General features: G+C 34.1%; 1 protein-coding gene across 14 annotated transcripts in view; it reads right to left on the bottom strand.

Annotated features, from left to right (window-relative positions):
- shot (dystonin-like protein short stop) overlaps positions 1 to 15,947 on the bottom strand; it is an 852,754-nt gene that overhangs the window by 516,356 nt on the left and 320,451 nt on the right. The gene's annotated exons all lie outside the window — the stretch shown is intronic.

Raw genomic sequence — 15,947 nt, 5'->3', positions numbered from 1 at the left:
ATTGTAAAAACTTCACTGTACCTAAACTTTATTGACTGACTGTATATCTTATTTAAGTTAAGTACGACAAAAACTTTCGAAGTACTTCATATACATATAAGCTTAAAAAGAACTGAATTTACTTAAAAATCAATATGCTTAAATTTAGACAAGTAAGACAAAGTGAACTAATATTTTTACTTTTAAGCAGAACGCACTTTTGTTTTTTACTTACTACTTAAGTTTAATACTACTACTACTACTACTAATGTGGTTTATAAATTTTTAATAAATGCGTTTAACCATTTGTGATTGTATTGTCCTTCCTTCAACCGATCGTATTTAATATTGAGGGGAAATGTTTCGACAAGCCTGATTAGAAATGTGGGTGACGAAATTATAACAGGTTGGGAACTATAAAAAATTGATGCAGATCGAACTAGATCTCATCTGTCGAATTAGGAACTGGTTTGGAACTAAAGAAAATAGGATGCAGAACGAACTAGATCTCATCTGTCGAACTTGGATCTGGTTCGAAACTATAGAAAAAGGGATGCAAAACGAACAAGATCTTATCTGTCGAATTTAGAAGTGGTTCGGAACTAGAGCCAAAGGAATGCAACGGGGGACAATTGACACTTCTTAGGACATCGCAATGTTAAATTCGCAAGTCGCTAGCGTGCAAAAGAGAATTAACGCGTACTAGCCATGGTTCCAAACGCACTAGAACCGAACCAGTTCCGCACTAGTTCGTTTCCCTACAGGGTATATGTAGCCATAAGTGGCATCGATGCCTTCGCGAACGTTCACTGCTGTCGTTCTCGCTCATAAGTGAATGTAAAGGCTGCGTCAAACATTCGCGGAAAGTTGATGTGGCTAGCATTACTATTCTATGCGAAGGCAATTTTGTTAATTGCATAGGAATTGCACCGATTTTCAAAAATGAGGTGTCAAATGAAAGGGCTTGGCCTCTAGATATGAAATAAGTTTTAATATTTTTGAATAGGATTGCCACCTTTTTAAAAGTTCTAAAATCTGCACGGCTAGTTGGGTTAAAAAAAAGGTGTCAAACGAAAGGGCCCGGCCTGAAGACGTACAATAATAGCGATTCTACAACAGCGCAGTGGCAGTGGCAGCGGCAGTTTTTCGAACTGTTACTGCGTGTTAAAAACTATCACTGCCACTATTGTAGAATCGCTATAAGGATTTATTCTTTGAATAGAGTTGCCGCCTGTCTACAAAATTATAATATTTACATCCTTCGCATGATTTTCAAAAATGAGGTTTCAAATGAAATGCCTTGGCCTCTAGATATTAAATACGTGTTATTTTTTTTTTTTTTTGAATAGGATTGCCACTTTTTTACAAATTATAAAATCTGCACAATTCGTCGGATTAAAAAAATAAGGCGTCAAATGAAAAGGCTGGGCCTGAAGACGTACAATAAGGATTTATTTTTTGAATAGAGTTGCCACCTGTCTACAAAACTATAATATTTACATCCTTCGCATGATTTTCAAAAATGAGATGTCAAATGAAAGGGCTGGGCCTCTAGATATGAAATAATTTTTTATTTTTTTTTTAATAGAGTTTCCACATGTCTAAAAAATTATAATATTTACACTGTTCTCCCGATTTTCAATAGTGAGGTGTCAAACGAAGAGGCTATTTAAGAGGAATCTAAAGATGTGCAAGAATGGTTCTTTTTTCGAACAGGGTTACCATATTTTTATAAAGTTTAAATTCTGGACCGTTCATTGGATTCAAAAAATAAATTAGATGTCAAATGAAAGGGTTATGCCTCTATATGTAAAATATGGTTTCAGCTAAGCAAAACTATTTGGTTTAATCAGTTTTTATTACCAGATATATATATATATATATATATATATATATATATATATATATATATATATATATATATATATATTCATATACAAATTTAAGCGCAGAATTAAATAAATATACATACTTATGCACATAGTATATTAATTATCTTTATCAGTTTTAATTTAAGTATTTTCAAGTACATATATACTTACATACATATCGACCAATGCATAAATGTAAGTGCGGAAATAAATATTACTTTAATATGAAATTCCAAAATATATTCAAAAAAAATGAAACCATATTTTACATATAAAAGCCTAACCCTTTTATTTGACACCTATTTTTTTAAGCCAACGAACGGTCTAAAATTTAAAAAATTTGAAACCCTCTTCAAAAAAACTCCCCTTCTTGCACATCTTTAGATTCCTCTTAGATAGCCTCTTCGTTTGACACCTCACTATTGAAAATCGGGTGAACAGTGTAAATATTAAAAATTTTTAGACAAGTGGAAACCCTATTCAAAAAAAAACTTATTTCATATCTAGAGGCCAAGTCCTTTCGTTTGACACCTCATTTTTGAAAATCATGCGAAGGATGTAAATATTATACTTTTGTAGACAGGCGGAAACTCTATTCAAAAAATAAATCATTATTGTACGTCTTCAGGCCCAGCCCTTTCATTTGACGCCTTATTTTTTTTTAATACAACGAACCGTGCAGATTTTATAATTTTTAAAAAGGTGGCAATCCTATTCAAAAAGCAAAAAAATTTATTTCATATCTAGAGGTCAAGCCGTTTCAGCTGACACCCCATTTTTGAACATCGAATTAACGGTGCAAATCTTATGCAAGAATATAATAGTATTTCTAGCCACATCAACTATCCGCGAATGTTTGATGCAGCATTTACATTCACTTATGAACGAGAACGACAGCAGTGAACGATCGCGAAAGCATTGATGCCACTTATAGATAAATACATATATTAAAGCACGCTGTTTGGTCTACCAATACATACGCGTACGAACAACTGCGGAAATGGTTTCTACCTAAGATTCGCGAACGGGACCGATCTGTACATGTTTAATGCTTCTCGTTCGCGAAGGAGAATCAATGGGGAATATCTGATACGTTCACGTCCGCGTACGAAGGTGAGTGAATATTTCCGAACCCTGGTTACAAACAACCGTTATGCAAAGTTCGATCGAGTACAAAAAATTGAAAATACCAAAAACGTTTAAGTACGGGCAATAATTTTCTTTTGTTTTAGAAAAAGACACTCGAGAGCGTCGCTTTTTCTAAACTTTGGGCCCGTTCTCTCCCGAGCTTAAAAGTTGCAGCCTAAAATGTATTGCCTTTTTTGAGAGTCGCTAACAAAAAAATAAAAACCAAATTGATTCCAAAAAAATTTAATAATAATAATAATATACAGACCAATTCTGAATACTCCCAGGGAGTTTGTTCTCCGGGAATTTGTTTCTCCCGAGAAAGAAATCCTCCAATAATTAACTCTCAGGAAGTAGCATTTTCCCCGAAAATTTGGAAGGAGAAAATTCAAACTTCGCAAGAGATGTTTAGTACTTTTTTTGACAGCTCCGCCATTTAATATAAAAGAATTTTTATTCATGATAGGAAGAAAGGGAAAAGAGAGAAAACTCCCAGGGAGTTCCTGTTCAGAATCGGCCTGACAATATACTAGCTTCGCTGCGCCTTAAATGTACTTTTGTGTTGTTACTCTCTCCCAAAACTCTTACGGCCTCATTTATAAAATATGTTTAAAGAGCTTTATGAAGTAAGATTTAAAAAAGAAATGTCGATCTATAAAGCACTGTTTATTTTTATTTTTTTAATGTGGGTGTTAGCTAATATCTTTTCGAAGGTAATCAGAAAATATGTAAAGTACCGACTTTATCTTGGAAATTTAATTTATTATCTTATAGCTGGAGTCTACTATCGCACCCTTTCCTCAAACTTGGGAATATTCAAACTTCAATATTCAAATACCGTATATTTATGTAATTTTAAAAAATTTGCCTAATATACAAATATGTTCTGCAGTATTAACTAATATTTTCAAATGTTGTGCGAGGGAATAACAAAACAAAAATTCTTTTAAAGCGCAGCGAAGCACACCGGGTATTTGCTAGTATTTAAATATTAAATTAAATTACAATTTTCAAACAGGTGGCAACCTTCCAAAAATATTTTCGCCTGTAGCAGCCACCTGGCTGTTTAAAAATTCTCATGCCCATACAATTTGTATGAAGCATACCGAAATAACGCATCATAAACGCTTAGCGGTTAGAAAATCCGACTTTGACAGGGCGTTAGGAAATGAAGTTGGCTACAGAAAACAGCGAATCTGTCATTTTCGTAGTTCACACAAACGAACCTATGCTTATTGTTGGTGTTATTTATTATATATATAATATACACTCCGGCGCTAACGCTAGGCGTCAGAAAATGCTCAGCCCAACGCTTTTATGTAGGTATGGCAGTAGGCTTTCTTTAAACTTTTACTTTTGACAGCCATAGTTCAACATTTACTTTATCTTATCAGTTTGCGTTAATTGAAATTTACAAAAATGGCCTCTCTTATATTGTTTTTAATATTTTAAATTGGATCTCTAGCAATGCAGCGGGGAGAAGTGTCCCCTGTTCGGAAATGCAGTAAACCAAAGCGTCAGTGTCTTTTACTTCTAAATTATAACTCCTGGTAAAGCCCAATTTACGCAACTAAGCTCCAATTCGACATCTACCCGCGTTTGCGCATATTGCACATTTCCATCAATTATAGTTTAGAAATAAAAGAGACTGATGCTTTCTTTTGCTGCATTTACGAATAGCCCCGTGTATTCAATTTCATGCATTAGTTTTTGACTGATGCGCGTGCTAACACACCAAAAGACTGACAGACAAATTTTCTAAAAACTGTTGATTTGGCTTCTGTTGCTCTAATAAAGACTTCCCATATTAATATTTCTTTAAAACCTATGTATAATGTACATACTTAATATTTATTAATTTATTATATGTATATAATTAAGCTTGAGAACTACAAAATCGAAGCACATAGTTGCACTTCCAGTTCATTCGCCAGGGGAAAAACAGTTGATAATTAAGTGGGTCCAAACGAAGTGCTATTTTTTTTGTCCCCCCTTTTTAATTTTTATGGTGGTAAAAACGAAAAATCAAAAACAGCATTATGCGATCCCAATAATAAGCCACTAACAAAGCTGTTATTTATTATTGTAAGCCATTTTGGTTTCTTTCGCGAACGGTATTTTTTGATATATTTTACCTACTTCATATAAAAATATTTGTCCCCGCTCAGGTTATTTTATAACACTGTGCGACACTAAAAATACCTGGGAGGTTATGTATATTTTCTGGTAGGTTTTTTCGAGTAGAACCAGAATTGAAATATGAATTTGGCCAAACACCCCCAAAATCTTAATTACCGTTAAAAACCCGGTTTTTCGTACTTTTGCGTACTTATAAGCCTGTAAGTAACTTTGTTCATTATCAACCGAGTTTCGGTTCATTGACAGGTCTAAAAAGAAGAAACTTCGGCCTTTCGAACGATATACGCGTGAGTAAAGAACCCTTACGAGATCTAAGTGTATTTACCCAGCAAACAATTTTTTTTTTACTTTTTTCCGTCATTTTTCAATTTTGGAGGGGTTTTTACGCACTATTTTATAAGAAAACCATACTAGTCCTAAATTGATTATAAAACCAAATCTAATAACGAGAAAAACTAGTGTTTATTTTCAAAAATCGGATGTAAGTTTACTGAGTTATTAAACTTTTTATGAAAACAATTTTTTTACAAAAATATTATTTTTGGCTATACAACTCAAAAATTTTTGCTTGACAGTTTTTTTTTAATTTGACGTTTTCTATGATCGCGAAGTATGGCGATCCCTAGAGCCGCATTAAATAGGCCTGAAAACTTTTTAAACGTCCCATTGGTTAAAGCTGAAAATATTGTCCTACCACCACTGCATTTAAAGCTAGGGTATATGAAACAATAAGGGTATTATCACAGTGTTGCAAAGCCCTTGCATGTTGCACGGTTTTCACGGTTTGCAAAGCAATCCCATAGGAAAACAGTTTTTTTTTCGTGCAATCCATGCACCGTGCAAGACTCCGAAAATACCCCTAAATCGTAAAAAGCTTGGATGTAAATTGCGATGCTTTTTGTCATCTTAAAGTGTTGTTCCCAAAATTAAGTGAAGCCAACATGAAAGGAGGTATTAATTTTTTATTCTCTTATCTAGTACTTTTTCATCAGTTTAATCTCCTTTTATGAATTTTAGATATTTTCATAGGATCTCAAATTCGTAAGATTATTAGCGACGTGAGCTTCTTGAACAAGCTAAGCTCTGTAGAAGAACGTGCATGGCAGAGTTTTGTAGCGCTAGGCGATAATTTTCTTGGAAACCACAGAAGCGACTATGTCACGGTTGTTAACGAATTTTCGAATGCTTACGGTGAAACGGGCTGTAACATTTCCATAAAAATTCATTTCCTTCATTTGCAATTGGACATCCTCGCACATAATTTGGGCAAGTACGGTAATGAACAAGGCCAACACTTTCACCAAGAAATAGCTACAATTAAAAAACGTTTCGGAGGAAAAAATAAAATAACAATAATAATAAGGCCAACAACCGTGCCAAATTTGGGGGAAATTTGTAGAGCAGTTACCGAGATAAATCATTGTAAATATCAATTTTGAGTGAGTAAGCTTCACTAGTAACCAAAATGTCGCAGTTTTCGTATTTCTGAAAATTACCGTTATATGGGAGGTGGCGCGGTTTTTGCCCGATTTTGCCCATTTTCAATACCATTCGTACTACGCTCAACGCTATATAGACGGACGGACGGACAGACAGTGACCGCTAAATCGATTTCTTTTTTCATTATGATCATTTATGTATAAATTTGTCTATATCCATCTCGATTCGCTTTGGCTGTTACAAGTGCCCTCGGGTATAAAAATGATTTCAGAATATTCTACAATGAGAAACTGATGATACTGAACTAAGAAAAAAAACGGCGAAGAAAACATTTTTGAGTAGTATAGTCAAAAATAATATGTTTGCAAAAATTTTGTTTTCATAAAAAGTTTTATAACTCTGTTAACTTTCATCTGATTTTTGAAAATAAATACTAATTTTTTTCGTTACTAAATTTGGTTTTACAATCAAATTAGGACTAGTATGGTTTTCTTATAAAATAGTGCGTAAAAATCTCACCAAAATTGAAAAAAGGCGAAACATGTATAAAATAAATGTGTGTGCTGGGTAAATACACACAGATCACTTAAAGTTTCTTTATTCACATACATATCGTTCGAAAGTTCGGTTCTTAACGAACTAAGTTACAGGCTTATAAGTGCGCAAAAGTACGAAAAGCCGGGTTTGTAACGGTAAATCAAGATTTTGGGGGTGTTTGGCGATTTCATATTTCGATTCTGATTTTACTCGAAAAGACCTACCAGAAAATATAACTTCCCAGGTATTTCTACTTCGTGCTTTTTTGTAGCACTGTGTAATCAACCTCAAAAAAAGGTTTAAGCAAAGAAACAATGAAAAAATGCGTAACTTTTTGTAAATGACCACCTTAACTTTTATTGTTATTTTCTATTTTCGCCTGGAAAATTTTATCAACATAAGCGTGGCTTTCTATTATAATACTGTCCCTCCGAAATTTCCTGAATGTCACTTTTTTCGTTTTCGCTGTATAAGCTGGGGATACGATCAAATGACCTTTGCCGTTTCTGCGACGTTTCTAGTGAAACACCACTCAAGATCCTCATCGAGTGTGATGCAGCCAGCAGAAGACGTGAGAGGAGTTTAGGCTCAATATGGCCACAGCTGGAGCACATTCACTCCCTAACCCCGAATAAGCTATGGAACTTCCTGAGGGATCTGGGCTTGGAGGAAGTGTTGTGAATAGCGGAGGACACAATAGACCATTAGGTCGCAGTGCAAACCTCATCATACTATCTATCCATCTATCTGCATTAGACTGTGACAAATAAAACAAATGTTTTTTTTTTCTTTCGGCCCCATATCAAAATTTCGTTTTCGGTTACAAAAAAGTAATGTCGGCGAAATTTCAGCGCTCCATCTTCATTTTTCAGTTGGCGCTCGCAAAAACAAGCATTTTCAATAAAGAAAATGTTGCTCCGTAACTTTATTTTTTATAAACAATTAAATGTAACAAATACAAGAAAAACCTAACGGTTAATCTACGATCTATCAATCAAATATTAATGTTTTCTTAATATATTAATTTTTTAATAATAATTTACTGATAAAAAAAGCCATATTTAACTTTGAAAACACGGAAAGTTCATTAACATTGGGGTGCATAAATCTTGTGGCCAAGGCTATATATCGCACGTTTAATAATATAGAGATGTATGTAACTCAAAATTTACGTTTTCGGAGATTTCATTATGCAATTAATAAGCTTCATAAGTAAAATATCTTCAGTCTAACAAATAACCAAACTTCCCAAGTATGACAAAGATTCACAGCGTCTTTCAATCTGTCCTTTTGTATACGAACTGTATGAAATGATAAAACTTTGATTGCATTTTCCCATGGTACAATAATTACAGGTATTGTCTTCCCAGAGAGCGCGCATTCCGATCTGCCTTATTTAAAAAATAGCATCATCAATAAATGGTTTACTGCTAGGGAAAAGGGATATTTCCATACCCCATATATCATATATGTACACGTATTTCTTTTTTTAAACAAACCTTCTTGCAGAAAACTGATTTAATTTGCAAAAGCCGGAAAAACACTTGCTTGTAAATAAATTCAAAATTTGTAATACCTTGTTTATACCTAGGCAAGAACCGCACTAACAACAAACTGATTTGACTTCACACATACATATTTCTTTCAAGCATTTATACCTCAGTCTTTATAGCGCGCTTGCTCAAACCGTATTCAAAAGTAAAGAAAATTTGGTATTTTTATTCAATATTTCTTTGATAATTAATTTGCGCGGTGGACCGAAATGGAAGCGAGCAGGAATTCTGATATGTTATAATATTAATTCAAATTTAAAACGGGCTCGATAAAGAAAAGCAGCCTTTTTTGTGAGAAATAAAAAACGATTTGAAAACAAATTCGAGTCAATACCCTTTTGAATTCCTAAAGGCGCTGGCCCAATGCTGGCTTGCTTTGCATGCCTTACTTACTTTAATTTGCTTCGATTTACTTCAAATACTCGTTTGGCCAAATGGCGACTTGGAACTCTGTCAAAGCAACCAGCTGTGTAGTTAAAAAATCAAGGTATGTTCCCTTACACTAAGAATAATTCTCCCACAAAATTTCAGAAAATTAAAAAAAAAGAAATGCAAAACAATCTCTTCGGATTTATTTTTAAATTAATGCGATTTAATTTTTGGATTTCAAAGGAATGATAACAATTATACATATATAAATATATGTACATTTATTAAAAACAAAAAAAAAACGGTTTTTCCAGAGACGACTGATCACTAGTTTAACATCATAAATATCGCTAGCTTTGTGTGAAAATTTGCTTAGTCGATAATTCTTGAAACCTCATATTTTCATAAAGGAAGCAAGACAAATTAAGGTACTTGTTTTATTTTTTCTCGATTATGTTCAATGAAAGGCAAATTTTCTAAGTCCCGAAATTCCGTTAAGGCCAAAGTAATACGAAATGTTTTAATAAGGATCGAATCCTTCTGATATTCGTAAAGAGTTTTGCTTTGCTTCAAACACGCAAAATGTTGTATTCAAAGTTCCCGTCAAATTTGTAATAATGGACTTAGCCACTTTTCAGCCAGCGATATATTAAATATAAATATGGAAACATAGAATAATTTTTATTAAACTTTGAATTACTTATTTTTTTGAATTCATTATAAAACATTTGCCTATTTGAAACTTTGAGGCGCTTAAAGCAAGTGAAGCAAAGCTGCTATTTGGTCAGCCTTCATACGTTTTAGTATATTCCAAATAACTTTTGACAGTTCTCAAAGCGAAGCAAGCAAAGCAAGCCTCCATTGGGCCAGTACCTTAAGCGTATTGAATGTTGGTTTTTTTTTTATAATTTTTGTTTTTATTTATTGAATCTGCCCTGCCTAAGAGCCTAACAATAAGTTTTCGAATCTTAATCTATTCACTTAATTTACATCCCCTAACTGGCCCTAAGAAAAGATTACGACTGGGCTGGTAAGTCATTCCTACGTAGTCTTGAGGTCCTGTTGACACGCAATAAAGATCTTGCTAAATGATTTGGGTGCGCTAAAAGCTTCGATACATATTTCGTCTTCCGTTGTTCTATTTCGGTTTGTACTTCTGGTATTCTCAAGTCGCGGTGAATGTTCTCATTTCGCATATACCAAGGTGCTCCGGTGATTGTTCGAAGGATTTTAGATTGCGCACGACGAAGGATTTCGATGTTGCTGCTGCTCGCGTTTCCCCATAACTCACATCCATAGGTCCATATCGGTTTCAAAACTGTATTGCAAATAAGCACTTTATACTCCAGACTCAGGGGTGAGCGAGAGTTAATAAGCCAGTGGAGAGAATTAGCCTTCAGCTTGAGATAAGTCCTTTTAGGCGCTATGTGGTTTCGCCAAGTAAGTCGCCTGTCCAGGTGAACCCCTAGGTAAGTGACATGATTGCTTTGTGGTATTTGTACGTTGTTTAAAGTCAAGGGCGGACAGTTACTCTTATTCAGTGTAAATGTAACTTGCTTACATTTTTGCTCGTTAACCTTTATTCGCCAGTTTGCGAGCCAATTGGCAACAGCTTCCATATGATTGCCTAGGAGCACAGTTGCTTGTAGAGGACACTTGGAGCGACTGATTATGGCAGTGTCATCGGCAAAAGTGGACATTATCAGGCGGTCGTTTGTAGGAATATCCGCGGTGTATAAGNATATATATATATATATATATATATATATATATATATATTATATACTTTCACGAATTCCAAATATTATTAAGAATTTTTATAAACTTTATGGGTATGCATTTTTGTAACCTATTCAATAATGTGCAAGTTTGAATTAAAAGGCAACGGCAGTAGGCTACACGTAAAGTTGATAGGTTACAAAACTGCGTAAGCTCTTTAAACCTACTGTATTCTTTATGAATAAGGCCATTCAAGTTTAACTTATTTGGTTTATGTTATGCAACAGACTACACGAAATTTCAGATAATTTTAAGTGATGGACAAAAGTGAATGATAGTAATTCATATGAGCAAAGAAAATTGGGTTGCCAATGGAAGAAAGAATTTAAAAAGTGTGTTTTTTAAAAAGTATTCGATACTACGAGTACTTTGCAAAATATTGAGTAAAATCGCCAAATAAGGTATCGAGTATTAAAGTACTCATATTTATACCCTCAGTATCGATGCTTACTCAATATCGATAGTATCGTTCGAACCCTAGTGACCGCCTTGAGCAGTTGTTTTGATGCTCGTTCTATGAGTCTGCCATATCCGTCGTAGGCGTCGTTTTTCCAAGACAAGCATTTCAATTTTCCTATTGGTTAAATTATATTTTTTATTTTGCACATAACCTTTCTGGGGTGTGGAAATGCTAGCGGCTGCTCTAAGTGTAGATTCAAGAGCGGCTATGGAGTTTTCAATATCGGTCGGCGCATCTAAATTTGGATCGAGGTCTATATGCGCACTGATATATTTTTTATACTTTAACCAATTTGTAGCCCTTGTCGTGAGCATATAGGGTAACTCTTTTTCTTGCGGCTGATGCCACAAGGTGAAAAGTACAGGTGAGCGGTCTGATGAGAGATCTGCAACTGATTCTGTATNTTATTTTTGTCTTACTGCCCGTTGAATTTTGCGGACTAAGTTTTCTTTTTATTGTAACATAGCGGTCCATTCCAGTCTGTATGGCCGCATTTTTAGTTGTTTCGTTTTTCAACTTTTCTTGCGCTTAACCTTTGTTGCCAGTGCTTGCAATCAAGTTAAGTTGTGCTTGTGCAGCAAGAATAGGCCGGCTTGTTGGCACCGCTGTGCAGTCGGCAGGTACCGGTGTGTTTGTTGTTGTTGTTTGCACGATAGAGGTAGTAGAACATGTCACTGTACTAGTTGTTGTTGCCATAATATTTGGGGATATGTTATCGCTTACCGAATTTGATGTAAGCGTTGGGCGTGAAATGTGATACGGCACAGGTGAAGCGCACTCTTCACTCCAAGACATCGGAGTCGTCAATAGTAAGTTTGGAGGAAAAGTCCGCTGATNGATACTACTCAGTATCGGACTCATTGAAATACGTTTTTTGGGATACTAAAATTATTATATTTATTCTTCAATCGTATATANGCGCTTTCGCTGTCACTCTGGGACCGAATAGAGAAATATGCGTTGTTGCGTTGAACTGACAGCCGGCGCTCATTTTGCTCGCGTTGCTTCTGAGCTCGGATTTCAGCTTGACTCATCGCTTTCTGTTTACATTTGGTTTTTTTTTGTTTTTTTTTTTTTTTTTTTTTTTTTTTTTTTTTTGTTTTATTAAATTAGCACAATATTTAATGACTACGGAGCGAACATAAAAACACGTCCGCACTCATTCACATTTAAATATATTTTTTTTGGTTTATGCTTCCATTTTGAATCATAGCGAACCAGTGGCGGACCCAGGTAGGGAAATATCATTACAAGAATATATAATAGGTTTGTCCCACAAGCTACTTGTAGAAAAACTCGAGCAAAGTTCAAACTTTGAGTGTATATCAAAGAAACTCAAAAACTTACTTGCGGAGCGCGTATATGTAACTCGACGTGACTTCGAGAAGCTTGGGAAACAAACCTAAAGAATGGATGTTTTTGAAAATTTTAATTCATTGAAAAAGTGTGTAAAATTTCACTTGAGTTTGAAATTTTAGCTGTGTGCTAAGCTCGTATTATGTTATTTAAGTAGGCCTATCAGTTTTTCGAATTCACTGAATTTTAAAAATTTTGAAATTATATACTTAATTTTCAATTTTTACTTTTTTGGTAATATTTTCGAATTTGTATTATTTTACACAGTTCAAAGTCACAGCAAGTTTGAATATTTTCACAGGATCAGAAAACGAAAATTCCAAAATGAATTTTATAATACATTTCTTGAGATTTCTTATTTTTAGGGTAATTTCCAAAATTTCAAAAGCTATCGAAATCCGGGAGATTCTAGAAATTTTGGAAAAATGAGAATATTTTGAAATGTACAAGATTGACATTTTAGAAATTTTTATAATTTCCAAAATTTTGATAATTTTATTTATCCTAAAATCCATCCTAAAATGTAAAAATGTGAAACATCACAAATTGTCGAAAAATTCTTATGTTCATGGTACTTGTGTGTAAAAAATAGGAAATTCTTAGAATTCTAAAAGATATTAACATTTTTGAAAAATTCCAAAATTTTTTTCACTTGTCTGAACTTTTCCAAAATTTTGTATTGATATAACAAAGTTTGAGAATTTAAAATTTTTTGAAAATTTTGAAAACGTCCAAAAATTTTTTGAATCCAAGAATTACGAAAATTCGAAACGACGAAATATGAAAATGTTTTCAACATTCGAAAACTTTTACTTTCGTTTGATCAGTTTTGTATGTTCGGCACTTTTACTTAGAAAAAAATGGTTAAAATTCTTACAATTCTCAAAACTTTTGAAAAATAAAAAAATGTAGAAATGTAGTATTCATCATTATATTGAATTATTGTGATTTACTAAAATTTCTCAAATTCACAAAGTTTTGAAAGTTTAGAAAATTTTGGAATTCCACTCAAGTTATTTAAAATGGGAAACTTCAGGAAATTCAAAATTATCAAAACTCTAAAAATTTTAAATTGCGGTGATTTTTAAATTTATATACACGATATATGTTTTTGAGTTTTTTCGCATGGCTATGCTCTGAATAAAATTCGTAATATTTAATTGGTTACCTTTAGTGGCTTCCTGGGGGCATATAACACTATGCGACAGTCAAAATCGGGATGGGATGAAACCAACGGGAAATGTTATATCGGTCAAAAACAAGTTATACGTGGCCCGGCGTTTCGCTGGGTCACGTCTAGGAATCGAGATATATCGATTTGAAGTTAGTAACTATCATATAGGGGAAATTGTCACCTTTGGTGGTCTTTTTTTTGACATAAATCGAGAACCACTGGTCTGATTTTGCTCAAACAAATTTAAAAAATTAAAAATTACAATTCCTTTAATCTGTTAATATAACGTTTATTTTTCCCTAAAAATTAAAATTTTTTTTTAAATTCATAAAAAATCCAAAACGGAAAAAAGTGTCACGTAAAGTCATGAACAAAATGAGACATACATCATGAAAATCAATGTATGCGTTTCGCTTTTATTCAAAATTAAGTAAAGGTATGAATTTCAAAAATTTGCTCGAGATATGCTCAAAATTCTTTGGAAAAAACATTGATGACTTTTTTTTATGATTGTCAGAATTAAAAAAAAAGTAATAAACAAAAGGTTATTTGATTTTTATGGTAGCGGTAACAAACTAAAAAACGGTCATAAATGTGCGTGGACAATTAAAAGGAAAAAATGAAAGTGCCCTTTTTTTATTATTTGGGTTTTTTCCGTTGGCTACCTGCATGATTTTTTTACACAAATTGCACACACATTTATGAGTGGTAGAACGCTTCGAAAAATTTAAAACACACACGAATCAGGTATATAGCCACCCTTAAAAGATGCGCCAATTCATAAGTACCTCTCAGTAAAATATTGAAACTTACGTAGTATTTATAGGTGTTCATTGATCGATTTTTGTCATTCAACAATTGTCTCCGAACGCGTAAAGTACGATTTTTTTTAAGTGACGAAAAAGTAATAAAAGTATAAAACCGAAATGAGTGCAAATTGTCCAGAAAATATCAATTTATTTTGTTACGTTTGTAGCAAAAGAGCTTTTTCAACAAATACTGCATTACTCACTGAGCAAGTGGAGCGCGCTTTTAAACTTTATTTTGATTCCGAAATAATTCGCGGCGTTTCGTGGGCCCCGACAAAATTTGTAAAATGTGTTACAATGGTCTTAACAGGTGGATCCAAGGGAAACGCAGTTCACTTCGTTTTGGTGTACCAATGATTTGGACTGATCCAGGAGAGCACAATTCCGACAACTATCACGCTTGCGCAAACAAAATATGTGGAGTAAATCGTAAAGGCCTTAAACGAAGAGTTTACATATCTGTTAAAAGTGCACAAATACCTCTAACGCATTCGGATGAAATACCATTCCACCGCTTCCAAGTCCTGACAGAGAAACTTCTTTTTCTATTGAAACAATGGATCAATCGGATTTCACCTATAAACCAACACCAGAAGCCGGCCCATCGAACAAAATAATTCCAATATCACAAGCAAGAATGGACAAGATTGTTGCAGAATTAAACCTTTCTCAACGTGAAGCAGAAAAACTTGCCCAGCTTTTGAAAGAAGGCAACAATTTGGAGCCTAATGTCAAAGTCACCGGATATCGAAGGCGACAATTGCTATTCCAACGGTACTACACACTCAACGAAGGGAACACATTTGTTTACTGCCATGATATAAAGGGACTGATGGAGGCGATGGCCATTAATTATATCGCAGCTGATTGGCGAATGTTCATCGATTCTTCGAAATCAAGCCTGAAAGTTGTTTTGCTACATAAATATAATAAAAAAACCAAGTATTCCCATTGGCTACAGCACAGACATGAGCGAAACATACGATTCCATGAAAATAATTTTGGATAAAGTTTGCTACACTGATCACATGTGGCGGATTAGTTGTGATCTGAAAGTCGTGGCGATGCTAAGAGGTCTCCAAGGAGGCTATACAAAAAACATGTGTTTCTTGTGTCTTTGGGATACCCGATTTAAAGGAAACCAATACGAAACGCATGACTGGCTTGCTCGAGATCCAACGGAGAAAGGACACAACTGCGTAAATGATCCACTAGTGCCAATGGAGAACATCCTCATGCCCCCTCTCCATATCAAACTGGGAATCGTAAAAAATTTCATCAAGGCCACCGTGAAGCAACCGAAAATTCTTGATTGTTTGAAAAATATTTTCCCACCAATCAGCGAAGCAAAAT

The sequence above is a fragment of the Rhagoletis zephyria genome, unplaced genomic scaffold (assembly GCF_001687245.7).
Source record: "Rhagoletis zephyria isolate East Lansing unplaced genomic scaffold, Rhagoletis_zephyria_1.1 Rzeph_scaffold_00007, whole genome shotgun sequence".
Classification (NCBI taxonomy): domain Eukaryota; kingdom Metazoa; phylum Arthropoda; class Insecta; order Diptera; family Tephritidae; genus Rhagoletis; species Rhagoletis zephyria.
The sequence above is the reverse complement of the archived record's forward strand: the minus strand, read 5'-3'. Positions and strand labels throughout refer to the sequence as shown.